This window comes from Thermobia domestica, chromosome 4, assembly GCF_964235325.1.
Source record: "Thermobia domestica chromosome 4, izTheDome1.hap1.1, whole genome shotgun sequence".
Taxonomy (NCBI): Eukaryota; Metazoa; Arthropoda; class Insecta; order Zygentoma; family Lepismatidae; genus Thermobia; species Thermobia domestica.
In genome coordinates, this window is record NC_137457.1 from 271,731,453 (window position 1) to 271,758,782 (window position 27,330).

The 27,330-nt window shown below is 34.6% G+C and overlaps 1 protein-coding gene across 5 annotated transcripts in view; it reads left to right on the forward strand.

Annotated features, from left to right (window-relative positions):
* LOC145684068 (uncharacterized) overlaps nucleotides 1–4,711 on the forward strand; it is an 86,070-nt gene extending 81,359 nt beyond the window's left edge. For all 5 annotated transcript variants that reach the window (XM_081755916.1, XM_081755915.1, XM_081755917.1 and 2 more), the window contains one exon: nucleotides 4,589–4,711. The gene's annotated coding sequence lies outside the window, so the exon portion shown is untranslated. The remainder of the gene's footprint in view (nucleotides 1–4,588) is intronic.
* The last annotated feature ends 22,619 nt before the right edge of the window (nucleotides 4,712–27,330 follow it).

Here is a 27,330-nt window from a genome sequence, read left to right on the forward strand (position 1 = left end):
TCATTGCAGGAATTTTATTTTTTTTTTACCTCATTGGTCTCAGAAGCCCAAGTTTTCTTTATTTTTCCTTATTTTTTAAAGCATTCTTTTCATTTTTTCTTTTTGTTTCAATGTCAATAAATTCTATCATTTCCATGGCACTTTTGTCTGATCTTGAATGAAAAGTTATTTTCTGAGTTTTTCTGGATCCTTGCAAATATACGACGAAAAATTTCAAATTTATGAGAAATCCAACTGAACCATGTTTCTTGAAATTGGTTTATACAGGGTGTTTCAAAACAACACCGACAACGTTTGGAAGGTGATTCCTGATTCCAAGATAAGACGAAAGTATAGACCAACCTGGGTGCACAAATGCTTCATTTCAGAGTTATGGCCTGCCAAAAACATGAAAAAAATGAAGTTTAAAGGTTCATAGCTCCAAAACTATGGGACTTACCATAGTCGGGTCAAGATTTCACTTAGGAACTAATATGTGTGCTATCCAAAAAATACATGTTTCAGAATCCTAAGAAACTCACGCAACAATTTTTATAGAGGCAGTTTGGCTACGAGCATATAATTTGAAGCACCCACCAACTACCTCTATAAAAATTGTTGCGGAAGTACTGTAGGATTCTGAAACATGGATATTTCGATAGGATACATGCTAGTTTCTAAGTAAAGTCTTGACCCGACTATGGTAAGTCCCATAGTTTTGGAGCTATGGACCTTTAAACTTCATTTTTTTCATGTTTTCGGCAGCCTATAAGTCCGAAAGAAAGCATTTGTGCACCCAGGTTGGTCTATACTTTTTGTCTTACCTTGGTGTCAGGAATCACCTCCCAAACGTTGTCGGTGTTGTTTTGAAACACCATGTATATGATTATAAAAGGTAAACCTTTGCTCCCACTAGAATAATGTGCATCTCCATAGAACCTGAGTAATGCAACGTGCTTTACTCGGTGTACGCTTATTACTCTAGCGTTTTTTTTTTTTTTTTTTTTTTTTTTTTTTTTTTTTTTTTTTGAAAAGGAACATTTTTCTTTTACTTATGATACTGGAACAAGTCTGGATTGGAGTTTTCCCGGCTTCCTTTTTCATTTTCTCTAAGAAGATATTCTTTGTAATTGGGTGTAGGTCAGTAAACATATGCACTCCCAATAACTTTCCTTTTCATCCATTCCGCCAACGACGACACCGCGCCAGTACACATACACATGTTTCTTCCGCAACCGTACTGAGAATTCTCAGTGGACATTTGCAAATGAGTTTTATTACTCTTGTAGAGGAAAAAGCATGCCTTTTTCGCTAAACAAGAGAGTTTAGCCCGTTAGTTGGTTCCTAACGCATCTTTGGACAAGGTTTACGGGGTGATGACATGTACTTAACAAAATTATCATACACTCATTATCTTTTGCAGTATATGAATATATTAACACATCCCCAGCAATAATATTATTTAGCAGAATTTAATTTCTCCTTCATCCCTCCCAGTAATTAAAATACTGTACGTACTAAATATTTGGTTTAGGAATTAATTCGTGCGGGTGGACAAGAGATGGCGCAACGAACGGAGCGTCCCACAGTTCCGTGTATCCACACATGTGTTGCAAACCCCTGTCATCGCGTATCGTTCGTAGTATAGGGCAGTGGATTAAAGCGTCAACAACACCAGTTTGTAGTTAAGTGAACATGGCGCAATTTGTGCCTGATAAAGTGTTTTTGCGGGGTGTCCTGCTGCATTACTTTAACATGCAGAAAAGTGCGACTGAAAGTCATCGTATTTTGGTGGAAGTGTATGGTGACCATGCTCTAGCTGAGCGAACGTGTCAGAAGTGGTTTGCACGGTTTAGAAGTGGTGATTTCGGCTTGGCAGACCAAGAGCGAGCTGGACAGCCAAAAAAATTTCAAGACGAAGAATTGACAGCATTGCTCGAGCAGGATTCGTGTCAAACGCAGGAACAACTTGCAGCAGCATTAGGCGTTGATCAAACAACAGTCTCCAAACGCTTGAAAGCCATGGGAATGATTCAAAAGATGTCACATTGGGTTCCACATGAATTGAAAGACAGAGACGTTGAAAGACGAAAAACCATTTGCGAATTGCTGCTTCAACGACAGAGCAGAAAGGGGTTTCTGCATCGAATTATTACGGGTGATGAGAAGTGGATCCATTACGAGAACCCTAAACGAAAAAAGGCCTGGGTGAAACCAGGTGAACCAGGTCCATCACAACCAAAACGAAATATTCACTGTGCAAAGGTTATGCTGTGCATATGGTGGGATATGAAAGGTGTGGTGTACTATGAGCTGCTGCAACCGGGTGAAACTATGAATGGAGAACGTTATCGACGACAATTAATGCGTTTGAAGCAAGCTCTGGCCAGAACACGACCAGAATGGGAGAACAGACATGATAAACTTATTGTTCAACATGATAACGCTCGCCCACATGTCGCAAAACCGGTCAAAACCTATTTAGAAAATGTCGGATGGGAAGTTTTACCCCACCCGCCGTATTCACCAGACGTTGCTCCTTCGGACTACTACTTGTTCGATTGCATGAACAACGATTTGATTGGACAGCGGTTTACCTCTTCAGAAGATGTCGAAACATGGGTCTCTGACTGGATCGCTTCCAAGGATGAGGACTTCTTTCGCCACGGAATCCGTACATTGCCTGACAGATGGGCGAAAGTGGTGGCTAGCGATGGACAATATTTTTCTTAAGGTATTTATGTATTTTGTGTTTGTACTACAGCTTCAATGTGTGCGTACCAACCGCACGAATTAATTCCTAGACCAAATAGAATATTTTCATATTGAATTTTAAGGAATTTACACCCATACATAATGTACTTACTATATATTATTGCATACAATTACCGTTGTGAGAAGCAAATTTCTGTAACCTCTCTGTAACGGACACCTCTCAGTAACGGACAAAAATTCATGTCCCATTTGTGTCCGTTATTCAGAGGTTTCATTATGACTCGAATCCAGTTTATACACACCACTACCACGCTTATGTTCGTTTCTGCAAAGCACTCCTTTCTTTCCCACTCCTCCATCCTTGTCCACTTCAGTCAAGCGCTGCTAAGTGGAGAAATTCATAACTACTACGGAAGTAGCAACTGGCGGTTGTCAAGTGAATGCTACTACTTGTCAACAACAGGGGAAAATATGAACGATGAAGTTATAAATGTACTTTTCCATGTTGATAAATAGGAGCATACCGTCATATGCTCAATGTTACTGAATATAGTTGCAGCGCTTGTGCAACTATAAGCATAAATCACTATCTGTTTATCAGCTTTCTGAATTTACGAGCAATGTACTAACATTATCTTGGGCTGAAAAGCAGTTCTTACTCAAATACTATTAACAACACATCAACGGTATTTTTTTGAGGTTAGAAAATAACTGGTTACACAAACATACAATCTGCAGCATCTCCCAAACTTTGCTATTTAAGATTGTTAAAAAAATGCTCTTAAAAAGAGTTGGATGGCTCTTGAAAAGAGCTGGGTGGATATTTTTTCTTTCCTTTCTCTTTCTAACAGACTGTCATATTGTAAAATTTTGTGTTTTTAGGGTAGAGCTAAAAACAGTGGGGAATTTTGGACGTTCAAAATCACTTTTTAATATATTTTTTTTAAATGCACAATAATAACTAATATAGTTTGATAATTAAGTTTTTCTTTGATGTGGTTTGTTGGTGAGTTTGTAAGAACCCAGAGATCAAATGTCCTAGAGTGACAGGTTTTAAGGCTCTTTTGGCTAAGGAGTTTGTGTGTAGGTATCTTTTAGAGATCAAGCCCCTCGAGAGGAGAATCAAATTTAAAGACCAGGTGCTCTGAAAAGTGGTAAGGGTTTGCAAAGACCAGGCGTCTTAAAGAGTGGTAAAAATATTGCGAAAAGCAGGTTTAAGAAAAAAGCTTTTAAAAACCAAGCATACTAAAGAGTAAAGGTAATGATCAATCAATAGAGATCGAGCCTTTTGCGGTGTTATGGATCTTTTCATTTAAAAATATTGCTGACTTCATTAATTTTTGTTACTTGACGATGTTTTCTTTCGTGATTGTTATCTGAATTTGTTTAAAGCCAACACGTGGTGTTAATAGCACATGTAGAAACCTTGTAATTCATCGCAACAACTTCAAAATTATTTTGACTTGTATACCTGTAATGTTAGAGGACTCTGTGTTATTGTTGTAATATAAAGTTAACAATTGAAAAGGTTTCAGGCGAACTATGGTGGGAAATTTTCCAAAACTGTAGACACAAAATGAAATGGAAGCACGCACACAGCATTTTACATACAAAATACGTATCTAACGTTAACGAACGCACAAGATAACACATTTACGTTACACTATCTTTATAACGAGGATTATTTTATTATATTGCAGTAATTACTACAGGAGGTATGAATCTTGAAGCATGATGATAATTTCATTGAATATCATGAACATTCATGAACTACAGATACCCAAATTATGTGAGAATAATGACGTTAATTTTTAAAATAATTATAAAATAAGATTATATTTAGAACAGAGGCTTTTAAACTTCTTCATTGAACATTTTTCTTTGTCTTTTCCAGGTTGTATCAGGCAGTGTAATTTCAACAAAATTTTTTATCTTGGATTATATGCAATGCAGTACAAAATTTTGTACATTTTGTAGTAAATTTTCTATGAATACAATAAAACGTTAGCAAAATTTATTTCTTTATATTAAGATGGAAGACTCGTACGAAATCTGTTATATTATACATGTACGAATAGGTAAATGTTAGAATAGGAGTATGCAATTGGAAGAGGAGTTCGACAGGAATATTGTCTCTCGCCACAATTAATGTTACAGAGACAAAAGCCATGGTGATTGGAACGAAAGGGTCGGTGTCAAATATAGAAATAGAAGGAGAGACAATAGAACAAGTGACTAGTTTTCGATACCTGGGTAGTATATTATTAGTAATAATATGAAATGTGAACGTGAAATAAAAGCAAGGTAGGAATAGCGAAAGAGGCCTTTAGGAGGAAAGAAAAAACTTTTGTGGGACTTTGAATAAAGGGCTTCGTGTGGAGTATCGTACTGTATGGGTCAAAAACATGGACGTTATGCAAAAATGATGAAAAACGACTGGAAGCTTTCGAAACGTGGGTGTGGAGAATAATCGAGAGATTTAGTTGGGTCGATCGCAAAACGAATGACAGGGTGTTAGAAATGCTGGGGGGAAAAGAACAATTTTAGATATTACTACGAAGAGGAAGAGAAACTGGTTGGGACGTTAACTACGAAGGAACTGTATCATGAGGGATGTGCTAGAGGGTATGGTGACAGGAAAGAGGGAGGGAGCGAAGGAGACTAGAATTGATAGACGGCATCAAAACAGAAAAACCATACGTGAAGACTAAGACGTTAGCGGAAGACCGTGGAGCACGGAAGCTTCTTAGTTGTAGCAAGTGACCTGACAATAATGGCAGAATACCTATGATGATGATGATGATGCCTTATTTAATATACAGTCGCTAACATCAATATTCTGTCTTCGTTGTAAGTTTACGATTATGAGTGGGGCTTGGATTTGAACGCTTAGCCAAATGTAATTTTTAGATCAGAAGATGCGTAGATATATTCTGTGTAATAACGCAAAAGAATTTTCCACAAAATATGTATCTATGAATTATAGAAACATACGAACCAAATGTTTAATTAAAATCCTAATTAACATTTGGTCTTGGTACAACCCTTCTTTAGTCGTTTCTGGAGACTGTTGATGCATGATAAGGTATGTAGACGGTAAGAGAGAGTTACGAAAGAAAAAAGCAAGGAAATCATTGTGGATGTGAGTCAAATAAGTAACGTGGAATTGTGGAGAACGCTATGCGACGCGAACGTGAAATAAAGTTTCGACCAGAACAAGAGATCAAGGCACCATGCAAAAGTGGCAAATACGCTGAAATATAGTCTTAATATTATGGCTATGACCTATAAAGATTAAGTAGAATCTAAAGCACAAAAAGGGTAACCTAAGAAACTGACTGCTACTGAAGAACTTTGAGGAAAAGTAAGAAAAATTCCCGGACTAAGTGAAGTACATGTTTCAGTGTGCTTGAATTCTGAGTTTGATAATAATAGAAATGCAAAATAGTGAGACAAGTACTAAGAAAAGTCAGGGCTGCATGATGATGAGTGCCATGAAGTAAACTTGGTAAGTGAAGTTAACAGACGATAGAGGATTTAGTTCGCACGAGAACACGTAAATTAACAAGCTAGCTGATGGAAAAATGGCTTATTCTTGGACGAAACTAAATATGAGGGTTTTGTTGGCAGGAAAACGCATGAAGTAGGAAAAATGAGGTACTACAGAACAATCATCTGAAACCAACGGTGAAACATGATAAGGATTATATAGTAATATGCAGGTGCATGCCAGTAAATATAGTTGGGTAGAATGTCGAGTGGGTCATCACTGGGAAGAGGAATGGATCACTATCATATCTACGCATTCTTCGCGACAATAAAAAGATACAAAGGCGCTGCAGACAAAAGATAACTTTATATTTTAACGAGACAATGAACCGAAGAACACAAGGGTGGAAGTGAGCTCATAACAGTGACTTATACAATTTTTCGATGTGTTTCCAACTCTTCCTCAGTCATCAAAGCTAAACCCAACCGAAAATCTATTAGAAAACTCTCGACGGGAGGGTTGTAAAATTTCTGCTAAAAATTCAAAGCGGAGTTACAAAGAACATTGAGAGAAGAATGGGAGGCACTTATAAACAAGGACACTAAAAACCTACTACGAAACATGCCGAGGCATCTGCGGACAGCACTTAGGCAAAACGTACACGCTATCAAATATTGAGGTGCGAAATCAAATATTAATGTGAGGTCATCGTCAGCATTTTTTTCTTTTGTTTTTCGTTTACCACAAGAACTTTATTTTATTATTTTTTAACTATTGTGGTCAGGTTATTACTTTAAATGCATGTTGGATGATTCTGTTTAACTATATGTAAACTAAAGTCATCAAATGCCGTGTTGTAGAAAAACCGAATATTAATGTATGACTGTGAAGAAGGGCGTGCACAATGAAGACAGTATTTCGGTAGGAGGTTGAATGATTAAATAAATATGGTGACATGGCATTTGTTGCGGAACTCCAAAAGAACATTAATAAGATGTTAAAAGATCTGAGGAAATGCTGTGAGGAATACGAGATGAATAAATGTTAGAAAGACAAAAGCAATAGTGACTGGAATGAAGCGTTAAGTATCAAATATAGAAACAGGGGGAGAAGATAAAAACATAGATTTCCTAAGTAGTTACCATAAGCATAAAGTTCGAACGTGAAATGACAGCAAGGATAGGAATAGGTGAAAGACTCGCTTAGGAAGAACGAAAGTCTATTTTGAGAGTCCTTGAACAAAGTTAAGAAAAATATTCATAAAATGGTTCATGTAGAGTACTTTACTTTATGGTATAGAATCATGCATTACGTAAAAGTCATGGAAAAAGACTGGAAACCTTCAAAATGTGGGTGTGGAAAAAATGAAGATAATTAACTGCTGAAAATAAATGGGAATGTGTTAGAGATGGTTAGGGGAAACTAACATTTTTGAAAAGATAAACTGGTTCGGACATTGGCTGAGAAGGAATTGTATCATAAGGGAGGGCCGTACTCAAAGCTATGCTACCAGCAAAAAGAGGGAACAGCGTACGAGCAAGGTTATAAACACTCACTTTTGAAATGAGCTTAGCTCAGCTCAAACTCAAGCTTTTTAAAAGGAGCGCGCTCAACATAAAGAAACCATGTTCTGCTGATTTAATAACTAAAATTATTTACAATGATGCAGATTGAGAACGGTCCGGATTACAACTAGAAATATTCCTGTATTACTTTACAAAGAAAGAATACCTTCCAAAGAACTTATTTATACAAGCAGCAAATCTGTAATTACAATAATAAGGTAAAACGTGACCTCCAAATGTGCCTTCATAGAGAAGTATTCTGCATATCTTTATGTACAATAATACCTAATAAGCACTTGTTTTAAGTATTGTAAAACTGTGAGACTTCGACGTCTTTATATTATGCTATTCGTTTGCCCTTGTACCTCCTGTGTGTTATGAAACAAATATCCTTGCCGAATATGTTCAGCGAAATGACACTTTGCTAACAGAATAAATGTATTTAACGTATCAAGATATTTGAATACAATAAATACTATTTTGTAGCCATATTTTGTACGCTGGCCACTTCTTAACCTGTATGAAAACATTAAATCTGTCTACATTAGATTAAATCTGATTTGTTAGAATACTATATGGGATTGAAGACTTAAAACATGAGTAAGTTTTCAATAGAAAGAACCGAAACCGGTATGTTTAAAAAACGATACTTGCCTCGCTGAAAACTGCACTGGTTTCAGTTAAAAGATCGAAACTGTTTAAGAGAAAACGGAAACTAGTTTGACTGGAAAACCGAACACTTTCTTGAAGAATGCCCAAACCGATTTCGGCGAAAAAACTATTGTTTTTGGAGGAAACCGAAACCAGGTCGATGAAAAACCGGCTTTTGACGAAAATCTACACTGGTTTCGAAGAAAAATAATACCAGTTTATGGAGAAAAGCGAACCGGTTTTGGGGGAAAACCTAAAACGGTTTCGGTAGAAAACCGAACCGGTTTTTGGAGAATATCGGTTTTCCTGAAAGCCTGATTTCATTTTTTAAAAAATAGAAAAAACAATGTTGTCCATCCCTAGTATTAACATTGCCAGAAGTTGAGAATTTTATGGTCTAGCTTAGACTATCATTAGACCTTCATGAAGCTTACATGGGAGAACCAGGAAAGAATATTTCCAATAAAAATAATCGAAGTTGGTGCACCTCTGTCGAAGTTGTGTGTGAACATACATACACCATATTATATATATAGGGGTTGGACAAACAATATAAAACGTTTGCAAAAGTGTGAAAATCATACCTAGTATGGTATGGAGCCTCCTTTTGCGTCCAAAACAGCTTGGATCCGACGTGGAATGGACGTATCCAGCTCCTGAATTGTGGTGTGTGGAATTTTGTACCAATGTTCCTTCAAAACATGATCCAGTTCCGTAAGGGATACTGATGGAGGGTAATGAGACCGAACACGCCTTTCTAACTCAGACCACAATGGCTCAATGATGTTCAAATCTGGTGATTGTGGGACCCAAGGGAGGTGTGATAGCTCCTGGTCATGCTCCTCAAACCATGATTTCACCGTTTTTGCAGCGTGACAGGGTGCCAAATCATCTTGGTAGATGCCATCACAATCAGGGAACAATATTTGGACCATGGGTAGAACCTGGTCCCAAAATGGCCTCATACGCCTTAGTATTCATCATTCCATGCAGGGTTATGATGGGACCTGCAGAAAACCACGATATCACTGCCCATACTGTAACAGAACCACCCCATGCTTTACAGTTGGGAGCAGACAGTCTGTATCATAGGTCTGCGACGGTGTTCTCCATACGTAAACACGACCGGTTGTTGGAAACAAGGTGAAGGTCGATTCATCGGACCACATTACGTGTTTCCACTGTTCATGAGTCCACGCCTTGTGGTCCTTGCACCACTGGATACGCCTCTTCGCATTTACTGCTGTGACCAGGGGTTTGGCGATGAATTTTCATTTTACGAAGTTCCCGTCGCACTGTTTTCGATGAAACCGGGTTCTGTAGGCCAGAATTGAGTTCAGACGTAATTTTCATTGCAGTGGTCTTTTTAGCTGCTACAATCCGTTTTAATGCCCCCCGGTCCCTATCTGGCAGGATTGTCTTTCGACCACTGTTGTGCTTTGCAGACGTCGTTTGCCCATGAATTGTGTATGCCCTCGTGACATTGGACACAGTGCCTTTCGATACCCCCACAATGTTCGCCACTGTTGCCACTAAAGCTCCAACCTGACGGGTACCAACGATCATGCCTCTTTGGAAGTCTGTCAGGTCGCCCATTTTACCGCATCATTTTCACACCACGACACTCACAAGTGAACTGGTTACTGCTGACGGAAGAGGAAGATTCACATGACACACTGAAAACCAATCGGCAACCGCAACACGTGTTTTACAGTGGAGGGCCAAACTTACTTACATGTCCTGTATGAAGTGTTTTTTAGATTTTTTTTGTCTACCTCTCTCTCTCTCTCTCTCTCTCTCTATATATATATATATATATATTGGTCCATAAATATCAATTTTCAGATCGGGCTGATCTCACCCCCTAAAATGGTTCCATATGGGACTAAATTAAGCCAGGAGAAAAATTAGCTTCATTGAATAGTATTAAATGGTGCCCCAAGAGACCTAAAATTTTGAATCCGATTACAGTACATATTACATGGGAAAAATCTGGAATAAACTCATGTAATTTAGAAACAGTTAAAGGTAATGCGAAGATACCCTTGATAATAGAAATAGAGGAAGAAACATACGTAATTTTGTACAGTACTGTCATTGCGGCCATCTTGGATTCAGGTCAAAATTTTCAAATAGAAAGAGGGTCATGTGACATCGTTTTACCTGAAGCTCAAATCTGGCACTATTTTAAAGAGAGCTTTAGTCGTGTAAGAATTATTACCTGTGAAAATGTTTCTCCTTTGTAGAAGCAGAACACTGTAGAGAAGATTACAGGGAATTCTTAGAACTGACCATCATATTCTTGGGTGGCATAACTCTTTGAGGAGTTTTCTTTCGTTTGCCTGGAGCAATTCACCATGTAAGGTGGATGGGAAAAGCAATCTACTATTTAAAATCATTTCTCTTTTGCCAATAATTTCGTTTGACGAAGCAAATAGAAACAATCTTCGGAGTGTATGCACTTTCTGATACGACTATATGTTCACACTTGGCTTAGATGTGATCAAGCATCCCATTCACCATTACAAGGACCTACAACTTTTGAAAGGTTTTTACAGTTAAAGAGAAATAGATGCTGAATTACCTCAAGTGGCTCTTTCTAAATTTTCACGCCAACTCTAGTACTTGACGGAGGAACACGTAGCATTGGAGTTTTTTGATGATGAGGTTACCATAAAGAAAAACAAAAATTGGTTGAAAGAATTAAAACTATAAGGGAAACCGTGAAGCAGCAAAGAGGCTTGACGCAATAGATGATACCATAAAAATTCTTGTGAAAAGAGAAATCAGTGATTTTGTTACAACAAACACACAAATTTTCCCCTAGCGATTTAAAATACCCAAAGGGTTTCTTGTCTGAGATCCGACTTCATGGCCAAATAACAATGACTATCTTCAAGGAAAGAGAATAGTTAAATTCATTCAGATAACAAACGGTGCAGCAGAAAGGGGAGTGTAACTAATAGAAGATTACAACAACGTTCTTACGAAAAATGAGAAGCAGAAACAGTTTCTTCTGCAGATAGTAAAGGCCCACAGACAATCTTTTCCTATATGCGACAAAGTGAACTATGTAGCAAATAAGATTCATAACTTACCAAAAAGATACTACATAAATAAGGGATATTTCAATTTCTTCCAAGTTATAATTTTTCTTTTTCCTCATAATGGTCTATGAATTATCTTGATGGAAAAACTTATTCGTAGTTCAAAGCGAAAAAAGCAGTTTGTTTCAGTTTATGTAAAAGATTTCCAAAATTCTTACAAATCTGTGTACCATAACTGCAATAAAATAACATTACATGAAGCATTTTGTTTTTCACACCTAATAACACTTACATGAATATAGGTAACTTGAAAATAATACCAGATTTGTGCCTCTGGCGAAATGCTACTTCAAAAAGATATGTCACATGACCCTCTTCCTATTTAAAAATTTTGACCTGAATTCAAGATGGTGGACTTCAAATGGCCGCCATGATAACGTTATACAAGATTAGGTTGGTCTCTTCCTCTAGTTCTATTATCCAATACACCTTTTCATTTTCTTGAGCCATTTCTAAATTACAAGTGTTTATTCCAGCTTTCCCCATATAATATGTATTGTAAATGAATTCAAAATTTTAGGTCGTTTGGGGCACCATTTAAAATTATTCAATGGATCTAATTTTTCTCCTGGCTTAATTTGGTCCCATAAGAAACGATTTTAGGGAGTGAGTCCAAAGAAATTCCTAAATTTATTTTTCCCCATATAAATTTGGACCACCCTAAGATATATAAACGGGTAGAATTGAAAACCACCTCCTTTTTCGAAATCGGTTAAGAATTCCCCTGGTCCACGTAATTCATATTAACCATCTACAAAACAGTTGGAAAATATTTTACATCAAATAATATGGTCATAAAATAACAAAACAAAGTAACTATTCATTGTAAGAATTTTATTCTTTACTGCTTTCTACAAATACAGACTATTGTATATTGAAAATAATACACTTAATAATACTGAAATAAATAAAAATATAAGTCATGGATATTTCAAGTTATAAAAAAAACATGAAAACAACATAGTAATTATAAATGCCACGTTCATTACGCTTATAAGACAAGGCTTCGGATATTGTATTTTATTTCTACACTGTACTAAGTCCTGAATATGTAATGCGTATTTACTATTGGAGGTAGTTCTTTAGTGAATTATCTTTGAGGTTTGCTGTGTAATAATACCTACAATATAGTATTGTGCCCTGAAAAACAGGAAATACCAATTTATACACATTAACTACTGCATCTACGTTAATGTTACATAAACTTCTCTCGGATTACTGAATCTTGGCATTCATCTGGGTGCTTAGTCAAGATCTTTCTTTACAGTTTATTAACGTTACCTTCTTGGTTGGATTCTCACCACAAGAAATCATGACATTATAAAAAAGAAGAAATAATAACAATGGTAAGAAACAGACGTCTGGCAACCATGCGTTAGTTTTTATTTTTTTAACGACCGCGGTTATACTCTATAGACCAAAGGAGACTGACGATTAATGAAAGTGAATGATTGTAAGATTAAATATTTTGGGTTCTTCTACCGGGAATCAAACCAGGGACCACGTGCTCTACACGAAAACAACGCTAGCCACTAAACAGGGGGAGGGGGGGGCTATCCTTACTTTAAAATCGAATGTACTTGATGTCTTGAATACCAGACAATGAAATATTTTATAGTAATGCGAGAGTACAAAAAAAGTACTGACCTAAGCTTAACAACACACTATTTTAAAACTATAATGTGTTACAGTTTCGGATCCATATCCTTCATCAGACACTATATACACACTATAGAACATAAATGAAAATACAGACATATATATATTGTCATCCTTATGAAAAAGTCTAAATTCTATTGGCTGAAGCCTTCAGTTAATCCCGTAGGTCTCCATATCAATTTCATCTTCCTGTCTATGCTATCCAAGGGTTCTCTGCCATAATTCATTAATAGGTAAGCCCCTTGTCCAGTTCATCAGCTTATCTCTTCCTACCTTCTTCATCCAATCTACTTCTTTCTACTTCCTTATTGTCATTCTCTATCTCCAATATTTCCGTCTTATCCTAGTTAATTTTAAGCTTTGGTCAGTATTTATTTTGTTACAATACCCAATCCAAAGCCATGGATAGCGTTATAATGCGAAAGAATGTCCATTAAAAAAAAAAATATCGAATTAAAGCACTTGTGAAAACCGATGTTAAATACTTTTTGAAACGATTTTATCCCCGATATAATCAGAATCAAAGTATGCTCTTTAGTTTGTTTGAAGTTAAAAGTCCCATTTTCAGTACCAAACCTAAATGATATGCAAACCTACTTAAGCATGGGATCGAAAGTATATTTCCACCGAGAATCAAACTTGGATCTCCCATACGAGAGGAAATATTTAATTACAACTGAGTATGTAACTTTCAATTTAGATGCAGAAGTTTGCGTAGCAAATGGTACATGCTGATTTTCATTTCTTTGAAAAAAAAAAAAAAAACACTTTGCGAACACCAGTGTAATTTCTCTTTAAGCAACCTGAGTGCATCTAGAAACTATATTAATTTGCATAGTTCGACTCACTATATGAAAACGTATTAAGCAATCAATTACATGAATTCGTCTGTAGAAAGAATTTGCATACTTGGTGAACCTTTTGCAATATTGTTTTAAGCCCTGAGTACTACAGATAGGCATTTGTATGTGTATATTTATATATATATATTCCCTGCATATATTATAGTATACTTCCACGATCACAGCACAGAGTAAGCATGTAATGTATGTACTTCTTTCTAAGCAACATGAAGTCTTTTAAAGAATATAAAATACAGACAGACACTGTTAAATATATTACTGTACAACGACTAATTAATCTTCAATACATTGAGTAAAAAGTAATAAATAACTAAAATTATAAACTGTGAGAGTGTGTAGAAGACACCAAATATGTAACTTTATGATAAAAAACATGTTATGACATTGCCACTGTTTGGTAGTTATGGCACACATTTCAAAACTAATAAATAGAATGTCGTCAGTTTCGTCCATCGCAATTATCACACGAAAAAATTACTGTTAATAGTTAGAAACAATGGTGTGGAGGTAATAGCAACTCGGGCAATCAACAAGAAAATGTCGAAAAATGGGAAATTTTACTAAGTGTACAACAATATGGATTTCGTGTTCGTCCGTAGAATTACCTAATTCAACTAAAAGGAGATTGCCCTACTTACTGTCCTTCCTCATAAGTGTATTTTCCCGTACGCCTTGTTTCTATAACCAGTGCATTTTGCATACCTGTATATCACTCCATAACTTGGCATTTTCTATCAATGTTACATGACTAGTGTTTTACAAGTTCTAATGTAAGTTGTACAGAGTATCTAAATGATGCCACTTTGTCTACTTCAAATTATGTACTGTAGCTGCCAAACCGTAGCTAGTTAACTCGGCAGGAGCTCATGTGGTTCGGATTCCACGTTAAACTGTAAGTCCACGTATCATATAGCCTCGCTGCTGAAAGGGACGCTAAACTAAACTAAAATCAAATCAATCCTTAGCAAGTTGAGTGTTTTGGTATTCTCTACACGCTTTCCTAGTTTGTCGGTTTCTTTACTTATCATCCTGTATAATTCTGAAACCAGGTTTTTGTCTTTATCTTCAAATTAATCCTTTTTGTGACAATAACGGTAGGGTATACCTTTCCAACCGATGTTAGCCAGCCCTTAGCGCGCATACTAATTTTACTAATCTAGTGCATCAATTTCCACTTAATTATGTGGTAGATTAGTAAACGAGAACTAACAAAGTTTTAGCAAGGAATAAAAAGATTTTCCTGAAAGATATGTATTTAAAAATAAAACCACACGCCTTTCAGAACACCAGGTCTGTAGAAGATAACATACCGAGCCATTGACAGAACACACAATCTTCTACTTACCGTTACTGTAAGAACATATTAAGAAATAAAACTAAACAGGATATATAGATTACTTCGGAAGTGATAGATTCTCGTCAATAACAGCAAATAAACAGATTTTTGTCAATAACAGGTAATAAAAATGAACAGATTTTTGCTAATAACAGCTACTAAAACTGAATAGATTTTCGCCAATAATAGCTAATAAAAATGAATAGATTTTTGCCAATAACAGCTAATAAAAATGAATAGATTTTCGCCAATAATAGCTAATAAAAATAAATAGATTTTCGCCAATAACAGCTAATAAAAATTAATAGATTTTCGTCAATAACAGCAATTAAAAATGAAGTTTACGTGAGCTGAAAGCTATCTTGTAATTATTAGGAGCAAGAAAAAAAAAAAAAAAAACGAATGCACGTGAGCTGATACATTTTTGTCGGTAAAAATGGAAGGAAAAGAAGTGTACAGGAGCTACGTTAAGTTTTGTTAATTCGCGGGAGAAAACGAACTGTACATGAATAGAGGAATAAATTTTCGTCAATAACAGCGGAGAAAACTCAGTAAATGTGAGCTGAAAGCTACATTTACGTCAATAAATTAAACGAAATTACGTATAAACAACGAATAATAATTATGCTGTCCATGTTGAATGTGTGTCACTTTCGCAACAGTCTGTAGAGCATGATTCTCAACCAGTGTCAAGCAATCCAATAGGGCGTGTCGTCAAATTTTAGAATTTAAGAATCATGACGCATTTCATAACTACTTATAATCAATTTTGAGACAGAGTGTATCAAGCAGCAGAAACAATGCTCAGTATTGCATAGTGTCACTACCTTACAGAAACTTGAAAGTTTTACACTATTATAAGTTAAATTATTATTGATAATAATAATAAATTAAATGTATTGTGATGTAGTGGGCGTTTCTAAAAGTGTGTCGCCAGTCAAAAAAGTTTGGAAATCACTGCTAAGAGGATGCTCTTTGTTTAATTATTATCAATGAAACTTGTTCCATTCTTCTCTATGAAAAATAAAAAAAAAACCTTACCCTTTTCTCTACGAGCGTCGCATGTTTTTTAATAGTTTTGACAATTCTTCTGTACATCATCTAGAAAAAATGAAGGTTTTGTACAACACGTCACAACAAATTACACGATACTGAATGTGGCATTTATAATTATCAATAGTAATTGAACAAAAATTAAGCACTCTATTTAATTAGAATATGACCTCTGGTTCTTATCAAAATACATGACTCTAGAAAATATACCTCTCAAAATCATACAAATAATAAATATATATATTTATATAAATTTTAAAATAAGAAGACATTGCTATTTCTGTTTTCTTAAAAAAATCTACTTTGTATATATATATATGTATATTCTGGTTTTCAGCGTAGCTTTAGTCTTGTTAATAGTGTGTTTGACACAACATCAAAGTTATATTCTTCTTTTTCATTCGTAAAGACAACATTTAAACATTACTTTTAATATAGAGTTTCTTCTATAAAACAAATATATATATATATATTTATATATATGTAGAGGTGCCAAGTAATAGAAATAGGTATATATAATATATTATATATGAAAATATCACTAGCTATTCTCAAGAACTACACCTGCTGTTGCTTGATTTTTTCTTTTTACTTTTTTTTTTAAATTCAAGATTCCTCTTATTTGAGGTAGATATTCTTTTTACAAGACACAGTTTTGAAGAACATCCAGTATACATAATGACTCCAAGATTTTTTATTATTTTAAAATTACCGTATGTTTAAAGCAGAAAGAGTTATATACAGGGTGTTGTTATTTATCATCATCAGATCTCAAGAAGTGGTCCTTTTAACCAAACAAAAGAATAAATAGACAAGAGTCTTAAGACACATAGTTTACTTTGAAATGAACTTTTATGCAGAATCTACACAAAGAAAACCGTAATTATAGAATAAATTTATGCCAAAAGTACCCAATAAATTGGAAATTTCTTCCATAGTGCTTAAATTTCGGAACCGTCTTTAATTAGAGACATTCTTGAACACCGTAATTGAAATTGCAATGCAATGATTTTGACTTCTCTATCAATTTAGTGGGATTAAGAATTTATTTCCACTCTGTACGTTACATAAATAATTCATTATTTTTAAAATTGAATATTACTGTTCAATAACAGTATTGGTGTTACGTCACCAACGTCTCATATTGACCCTGTTCTCAACTTTTCTTAGTTATTACCAAAAGCAGACTACCATCAGCACAGCACGCTAAGAAAACATGAACTTTGTTTAATTACCTAGTTTCATCGCACATCTGTAGACATGACGTTTGTTCAGAATTCTAAATGGAAAAACAAGAACTCATCAATTAATATCTGATTTCATCTTTTCAGGAATTCAAAAATGGTTGTTTATTTGCTTGAAGTTAAGAGTATCCATGCCTCAACATTCCTTGATTTGGAGATTACTGTGTCTCCAACTAGTGACATCTTTAGCTCGCTAAAAACGACAATGTTTACTGATTGGAGTTTAACGTTTCTTTACAGCAATGAAGCTATGCTTAAAGTGGAATCCAAACGAACACTCCTTTATATTTAATTGAGGAAATAACCAGCCATACTTTAAAAAAAAATATTAATGAAAAGTGACGGATTGTAAATTTATCATCGTCTTGTGTTCTTCCTTGGGGAATCTAACTGGGACCGTGTGCTAGACCAGCGGGAGGGTTCGATCTTCAAAGGAGTTTTTCAATATGGACTCTGGGTTACACAACCACAATAAGAGTTGCGGTACAATTCCTGTAGTTAGAGAGGCTGAACAGTAACAGAATGTAAGGATGTTCAGGGATCACACTGGTCAGCGTAGTAGTTAACGCATCGACACGCTCTACGGCAAGTCTGGATCTCGGTCCAGTCGTGCATTTTCTCGCCATCATATCCCCTTGACCCACAATTGGTTACTTTGAGTTTAAACGTCTCAGTTCAGGTTCGAGGCTACATGAAACGAGATCCATTGCTTACTGTAGTACCCGAACCGTACTTAGGTTTTTTATCCGAGGCGCTGTATCCTAATCAAGAATGGAACCCGGGTCCGTGAGCAAAAAGAAAGCATACGCATTGGCTATTTCGGTACGAAAGCACATCCAGAAACTTTATGATGTATTACGGTATTGCCGTAGCGTTTTGTCTCCTTGATGTTTTATCTTTTATTTTGCTGTTTTGGTTTCCTGATTTTCCTAAAATATTTATTACAATCTAAAATATATACATTAACTATATATGAAACTTACATATCTAGTTAATAGTATGGCATATATATTACATAACACACGAAGAATTACACAATATGGCACTATATTAATAGGTATGAATCCCCGAATGTGATGAGTGTAAATTACGTGTGCCCATCTTGGATACGAGCAACACTACACTGCATGGTATATACATGAGGAGGTTCATACAAGTACTGATTAGAAATAGGCAGGAAATGCCTTGTGAATGCAGAAGGCGAAGGGGATTTAAAAATGGTTTAAGACAGGATTCAAGGTAAACAAATTGGTAAAACAATTGTCACTAGACTAAACTGGAACAGGAAAAAATCCGATCTAAAGTTTATTAACCCTGAGGGTTTCTGAATCTGTAAAATTTAATTTGGGTTAGCGTCCCTTTCAGCAGCTTGGACATATGAAACGTGGATTTTCAGCTTAACGTGGAATCCGAATCACATGAGCTCCCGCCAGGAATCGAAGCCAGGTCTCCCACGCCAAAGGCGTGTACACTACCCACCTAGCAACGAGGAAACTCACCTATTAAATCAAAACACTCTTATTCTACATGTACGACTTCCTTTGTATTGCATTTCACAATCATTTTTCATCCATTTATCTTGAAGTTACGAGCTTTCAAAATATGTCGCAGTTTCGAATGAAGTGTGTTATGACTCATGTTGATTAGAACTAATTCCTTTTGTTTGGTATAAGAATCACTTGTTAATGTTATTTATACACCCCGTATTTACTGTATAGACAAAGAAAACATACAGCTCTTTCTTAAGTATAAAAAATATACAGTCATACCTATAAACTGTATACATAAATTCTCATACACACATACATTCAGAATATATATACATACAAGCATATGAAGTTTACACACACACACACAAAGCGTACAAAATTATCATTAAACGTAGAAGTTTACATTTAGGTACGAAACACTAAAGGAACATATTTACGCGTATACAAGGAATTAAAACAAAAAAAAAAAAAAAAGTTATATTTATTAGAAACTTCAAGCGGTGGTTCAATTTTCAGTCAATAGGATTTTGTTTAAAAGGCAGTAAAATAAAACCGCTCCCTATACGAAAATGATCGAAACCAGTCCACTATAATAACGAGTTATACTGGAGGACCATTTCTGTAAACGAAATGTTTATTGTACGATATACGAAGATCTAAATTTATTATTTTTCCAGCAATTTTAATGCTACTTTTTCTAGAATGACTGACATAGGTTTAATTTAAACTTAAAAGCACATAGAAATAAATTTCAAAAGGTATTGGTTGAGGAGTTAATTCGTGACAAATAAACATTGATAATATAGTTCTAGGTTCCGTCACCGATTAATTGTTACGTTACAGGCGTGAAACTCTCTCTTTTTTTAATATGTTCTGCGTTAAGAAAAATTAAATTTCTATCAAGAATTCAACAACATTTTCTAATTTCATAGAGAGACGAAAATCAAGTTTCAGCAAGATGATCAAACGCCTCCCTACCGAATAAATTTTCAGGATTATTATCTCAATACGCATTCTCTGTGTCAATGAATTGACAAAGCAGTTTTAACAGTATGGCCACATCTTTCATCGAAGCTGACAACCACGCAAGATTGACCTCTGTAGTAAATGCCGTCCCCCACTGCACTATTTCGCCTACATGACAGCTGGTTGTACAGTACCACATCATCCGTCTCATCAAAGCAAGATAGAAAAGAGTGACCAAAAAATTTCAAGAGGAAAAACACATGTAGAGAGGTCTACAGAAATGTAATAATATGTGAAGATTTATTACTTCTATATATTAAAAGCATAAAATAAAAATAGTTCTAACCTTGTATCTCAAAATAATATTTCTTTACACTATATTATTTCGACTCCCTCTCTCTTTTGGGACTTCGTAAGTAACTCTTCTCTCCCTGACATGCTTTTTCTTGTTTGTACATCCAGGTGAAGATATTCTCGAATCACCAAAAATCAAGACACTGAAGGAAAGGCAATAAATTTTTGTGTATTTTGTAGAACCTCACTCATCTTCACTTTTGGACGACCATACTTGAAAAATGAATAATAAGCATTTAAATACTCTAAACATTATTACAGTGAAACCTGTCAACTTGGCCACCTCTCTAAGTTGGCCACCTGCTTATCTTGTCCTAGTTCGTCTAGTCCCTGCATTTCCCCATTGAACATACATTCGTTACTTACTACTCTATAAGTTGGCCACCTATCTATCTTGGAAGTTGGCCACACTGAAGCAATGTTTACCCTATGATGATAATGATAAATTTACCTGCATATCTTGGCCACGAAAAATACAGTTTTGTTATTTTTCTTAACTCTTTCAAATTCCCATATGAGAGGCAGATGTTCTGTATTTGTGACTGGACACAAAGAAGCATAGATTCGCACGATTTGTTCTTAGAGTTCAATGACCAAAACATACCCTCATAAAAGGGTGGTTAAGGAAGATGTGAATAAGAAAACGCACGTACAGGAATTCAGGAAATGGTTGTACGTATTTGTTTACCCTATTTGTTTTGGTAAAACTTTTAGCTATATCGGCTCCTTTCATCAGTGGGGAGCTTTAGTAATTCCGGAAAATTCTCAAGGTTAAAGCTCAATTGTCATTTATTGCCACCTGACTGCATGTCAAAAGGTAGCGGAGGTTTTGAGATATGAATTCCCTCAAGATTTTCTCAAAACATCTTTTGCTCCGAGGGAAACACTTCTAGCTCATTAACAAGAGGTAGTTAGCTACAATATTAGAATGTGCATATCTGCCAAAAAGAATAAAGGAAATATGTCTAGAATAAACAACCATTCAGTAACAACTGAAAAGAAGTCATATAAATTGCATATGAATTTCTCAATTTATAACTTAGCTTTTCTTGTTTTCAATCTGAATAACTCAGTGTGCTACAATATCAATTTTAATAAACTGTGTACATACACTTCTATTTCATGGTTGTTTGTGTTATTGTGTTTTCAATCCGAATAATCCAATGTACCAGACTAGTTTTCAGGAAGAGAAAGGTATGCATATATTTTAAACATACTATCAAGAGCGCCGATCCTGAGGGAACCGAAGGGGCCCGGGCTCCCCAAAGTTTATGTGGCCCCTATTTTATTTATGGATATACAATATTTGATATAATTTGAGTGCAATTTGTCTTAAAATCTTCATATATATATATATATATATATATATATATATATATATATATATACACCTTCTGCATCTGAATGCCCCCCCCCAAATTTACAGAGAAATCGGCGCTCTTGCATACTATAGTAATATTTTCTAGTACTGTATATTTTTATGATTACTCTATTTACATTATTTATAAGTAGATGTCATGCCACTGCTTATTAAAATTTTACAATCAAGTAATACTAGAAATCCTATTCTAAAAATACACAAATCACACATTTTTTGTAAGTTGGCCACCTAAGTTGGTCACTTTTCGATGGAACCGATGGTGGCCAACATAGACAGGTTTCACTGTATAAAGCATGGTACTAATAAACGGTAAAAATATGCAAATGTTCAAGCACATATATTCTTAAAACGCAACTTCAGATAAGAAAACATTTGCACAAGATTTCTACTGTTAGTATTAGTGGCATGCTTTGTAAATAATGTTTATAGCATTTAAATGCTTGTAATTCAATTTTCAAGTAGGGATGCCCAAAAGTGAAGATGAGTGAGATTCTACAAAGTATACAAAAAATTTTTGGTTTTTCTTTCGAGTTTTGATTTTTGGTGATTCAAGAATTTCTCTTACTTGGATGTACAAGGGAGAAAAAGCAAAGCAGCAAGAGACGAGTTACTTATGAAGACCTCAGAAAGGGTCGAAATAATATGGCGGGTGGGTACGTAAAGTGCGTTAAGTCAAAAGCTAATGAGAAATCGCATTTGAAAGTTCAAACATAAATCCAAAAATACGGTTTTGTGTTTCAGACATAAATCCAAGAAACAGTCTTATTAACACGAAGAGTTACAACAGCTAATCATTTTCCCAGAACCGGATTTTGAATTTATTTCTGAACTTTCAAATGCGATTTTTCTAAAACACTTAACGCACTTTAAAAACCCACCCACCATACAATATAAAGAAACACTCTTTTGTGATAAAAGGTTGGTACCTATTTTTAATTTAGTAATATATAGCGTCCATCAGCAAAATATTAAGAGTTGATTTTGAGTTTAACGTCACGTTCAGCAGCCAGACTATACGAGACGTGGACCTACTGATTAACGTGAAACCGAATCTGATGAACTCCCACCGGGAATGAAACCCAGGTCTCCCACACCAAAGGCGCGTATGATAACCGCTTACCCACGAAGGAGCTCAGCAAATTATACGAAGGATAGTTTAGAAAAAAATAAATAAAATAAAAATCTGATCAATGAAATGTTTAATTCAATGGAATTTAAAGCTCCTTTCCAGCCCCGTGATGAGACTATGCTTGAAGTAAAATCCAAAGAAACAAACGAACCAACAAGTTAAAGAAAATTAACTAACCATATCGAGGACTGAACACGGAATTACGCAGATTAGCTATTTGGTTACAAAAGACTACTTACATCTCGCAAAATGAAATCACGCTTGGGACCCAGATATTTATGACCACCAATGACAATATGCTACGTATATATATATAGAGTCTTGATTTCGGATATTTAGATTTGATAACTTTTCTAAGCAAAACACATTATTTGTTGTTATTAGAGAGAACATAAAAGGAAAATATTTTCAACCACCTCTACGTTTCAAATATAACTTAGAAGCTTAAATATTATACGCACAAGGAACATATAAAAATACATACTTAGAAAACTAGAACAAATCTATCACAACATCTAAATTATTATATCTTTTAAAAAAATGTACACATTATGAGTTTCATGCATAAAAATATATCTACAAAAATAATTCCTACGTAATATTAAATAAATCTTGTTATATAACAAAAAAAAAAAAAAAAAGTTAAAAATATTAGCGTCTACCATAAAGCAATGCAAAATAAATTTTAACATTGACTTGTGCTGTAATATTTAGTAATTTGAGGTTAAGTCTTTACTACATTACAATAACTAAATGTTCAGTATGGCAGTCACATATAAAAGAGTATATCATCAAATATCATAAACTTTACCTTTAGAAATAACATGAAACTAAGGAACAATTTTATTAAACCATGTCAAAAGTAAACTAAAAGCTGTACAAGTAGAGGTGACGTTTGTATTAAAGATGTTTTGATTTTTTTACCGCGTAGTATTCGTACAGTGTGAACCATCTGTTTAACAGAACCATACTATATTTAAATTGTACATGTGTTCACTAATTTCTGTAAAATGTATGCAGGAGGTAATTACACTACTTAAAACATTAAGGCGGCAGACTACTAAATATTTTTGGAAAACTAATATTTTTTTCTTTAGCCCGTTTTTCATAAGTGGAAAGAGGTAATAAAATGTAACTTACCATATTAATAGATAATGTTATTCTACACCCCAAAATATGAATCGGAAGAATTTTCAGTGTTGCCGTCCATAGAAATTACAGTGTGACCAGAATTTGAATTACTCAAAAATCTAGCTTAAGGCAGCGACTAGAAAAATGAACTCAACGGTAATTGATGACTTATCATGCTGTCTATGTTCCTTATTTACTACTTTTTAAATAATATTTCTATTTTATAAAACACATAAATTATTACAAAATAAATAAGTTATTACAAAATAAATAGAAACATTATTTAAAAAGTAGTAAACAAGGAACATAGACAGCATGATAAGTCATCAATTACGGTCGGGTTCATTTTTCTAGTCGCTGCCTTTATCTAGATTTTTGAGTAATTCAAATTCTGGTCACACTGTAATTATTATGGATGGCAACACTGAAAATTCCTCCAATTCATATTTTCGAGTGTAGAATAACATTATCTATTATTCTGGTAAGTTACATTTTATTTCCTCTTTCCACTTACGAAAAACGGGCAAAAGAAAAATTATTAGTTTTTCAAAAATATTTAGTATTCTGCCCCCTTAACGTACAATAGTTATTTATTTAACAAGATTTTTTACAAGTTTTTATCAACAGTTCTCTGACAAAGATCACTCAAAGCTTCCGTTATGCTTTACACCATTCTCTGAATGGTTACTCTTATTTTAATATTAATGTCAGAAATCTTTCAGTTTGACGTCCCACGATTATGCTCTTTAAGCTGAGAGAACCGATGATTAAGGCAAGCAAATGAAAGAATTGGCGGCATGAGAATGTGGGAGGAAACTCACGGACATAAACTTACCGTTCACCATAAACTTACCTGGCCGGGATCGAACCAGGAACCCACGCACAGGAGGTAAGGGCTCTGACACTGGTTCCCTAGTATTAATGTTAGAAAAGGGATTTATACGCTCAGAAAGTAAGTAACATCATTAAACTAACTACATTAAATTAAGGGTTCGATCCCAGCCCCCGCCAAGTGAAGTTTGTGGTGGACAAACACCGTGTGCGTTGATTTTCTTGGGGTTCTCCCGTTTCCTCCCACTTTCTTCATTCCACCATTTCATTCCTCACTCCTCATCACCGTCTTCTTTAGCCTAACCGGCATACCCGTGGGACGTAAAACTCAAAGATTTCATTTCATTTTTTACATTAAATTAAAAATGCTTCAGTCAAAATGATTTGTTAGTTAGAGACATAGCTTTAAATTCATTTTTGATACACTCCATTTTAACCTGAAAGTTTTACGTGCCCTTTATTTAAGAGGCAAACAATACGTCAAAATTATCAATAGAATTTTTGAGCTTACAAACTAGCACCAACAGTTGTAATTAGCACATCGATTACTGTAAGTATTAACTATTTGATATTACTGAGAAAATCTATTACAACTCTATCATTAGTCTTTAAGAGTTCACTATCGGGTGTATTAGGACTCGTAAACACAATGTATATTGTTCGTACAGAAACTAATTTACCAAACGACAGAAGGTTTTCATACTTTCTTCAAACTGCTTCTCTGATTATATATTCCCAAAGGATAATTTTCGATTGTTAAATTTTTGGGGAACTATTTGACGTTCATATACTTACTCCCTAACTAAAAAGATCCTTGCGAACGTATTTTTATTCTTGGCTTGTTTACAAATGCAATAATTAGCCATTTTTTTAAAAACAGATAATTTTTTCCTTGATTTCCGTCCACACGTCCGAAGAGTTGAAACAAATTTAAAAAAAAAAAAAAAAAACTGTTACAACGACTCAACTTTACTTTATATTGTAAATATAAACTGTGTCTTCCTTTCACAAAAAGAACATCTTGACGAAACGTAACATTAAATATATAAGTTGTTGAATACAGGTTCTGTTAAACAGTGCTTCACTTTATCATTGGTAACTGCCTATTATTTAAACTTTAAACGTTACCAATTAAGGAATCAATAACAATTTCGATGTTTACACATAAAGTAAAATTTGACTTCTCATAAAAGCTATTCAAATAAAGTAAGCTTAAAAAAATAACAAAAATAGAAGTATTTCAGTCATTCAGTTTTCATTATAAAGTTTTCGATTCCAGAAAGATTTTAAAAAAAAAGTACAAAAGAAATAACTTAAAAATTTTCTGCTTCAACATAAATAGTTTCTATTATTATCTTTTACAAAAAAAAAAAAAAAAAAAAAAAAAAAAAAAAAAAAACCTACAAAAGCTACGCAAAGATAACTATGTCCAATGTTAAAAAAGGACTTTCGTATACTTAATATATAGTCGACTTACACAGTCAAGAAAATGATTTGTTTTAAAAGAAAGAAAAAAAAGAAAACTATTGAATATGCACATCAATAACTAATAACACTTTAGGATGTGTTTCAGAACAACGAAGTTTAAAGGATCAGAATTTAAGTCCTCCTTCATAGACGACCATTTCGCTCTGCTGCCATTCGCATTGGTTTTACCTTCCGTCCGTTGGGCAACATAGATCGTCAACAGAATACAAATACCTAGTTTCTATGAATTAGATCATGTTTTGAACGATTTTGTTCTACGTTGGCCACTTAAATTTTTTCAAAACTAACCGAGAGAGCAAAACAACGAAAATGGCTGACTTTTCGCAGTATTGTAATTGGTTAGTTTCTTGGTTTGGCAAGAAATAAACACACCATTACTGTCCGGTTCAAACCTCTTGACGTTTGGCAAACGTCAATGACGTGTAAGGGCGACGCTGTCGGATTTCATTTCCTTTCGTGTGCAAGTATAACGTAAAACGTTATTTTCGTGGAACATAGATGGGAAAACGAAATAAACACTTCAAACCGAAGTGAAAGAAACAACACTGGTTTAGATTGACTTTGTATGAAGAAACAATATTACAATAAAATAATGAACCACTGTATATAGAATCTTGCTTTTCTTCTCTAATTATTTAGAAATAATTTTCTTTTCGCCTAAACATACACTAACATGCTATTAGCGAAGACATTTTTGAGTGTAAAGAACATTTCTCCCAAGCATTAAGTGTTAGACAACCTCGCGTAATTTTCATTGGGTACTGTAAAAGACACGACACACCTTAAACGTCAAGAGGTTTGAGTCAGAAAATACATATAATTATGTATAAAAATAGATAAGAACATTTGATTTTGTCAAGTTTTCTTTCTGGAAAGAAAATTACAAAAAGAAATTGAT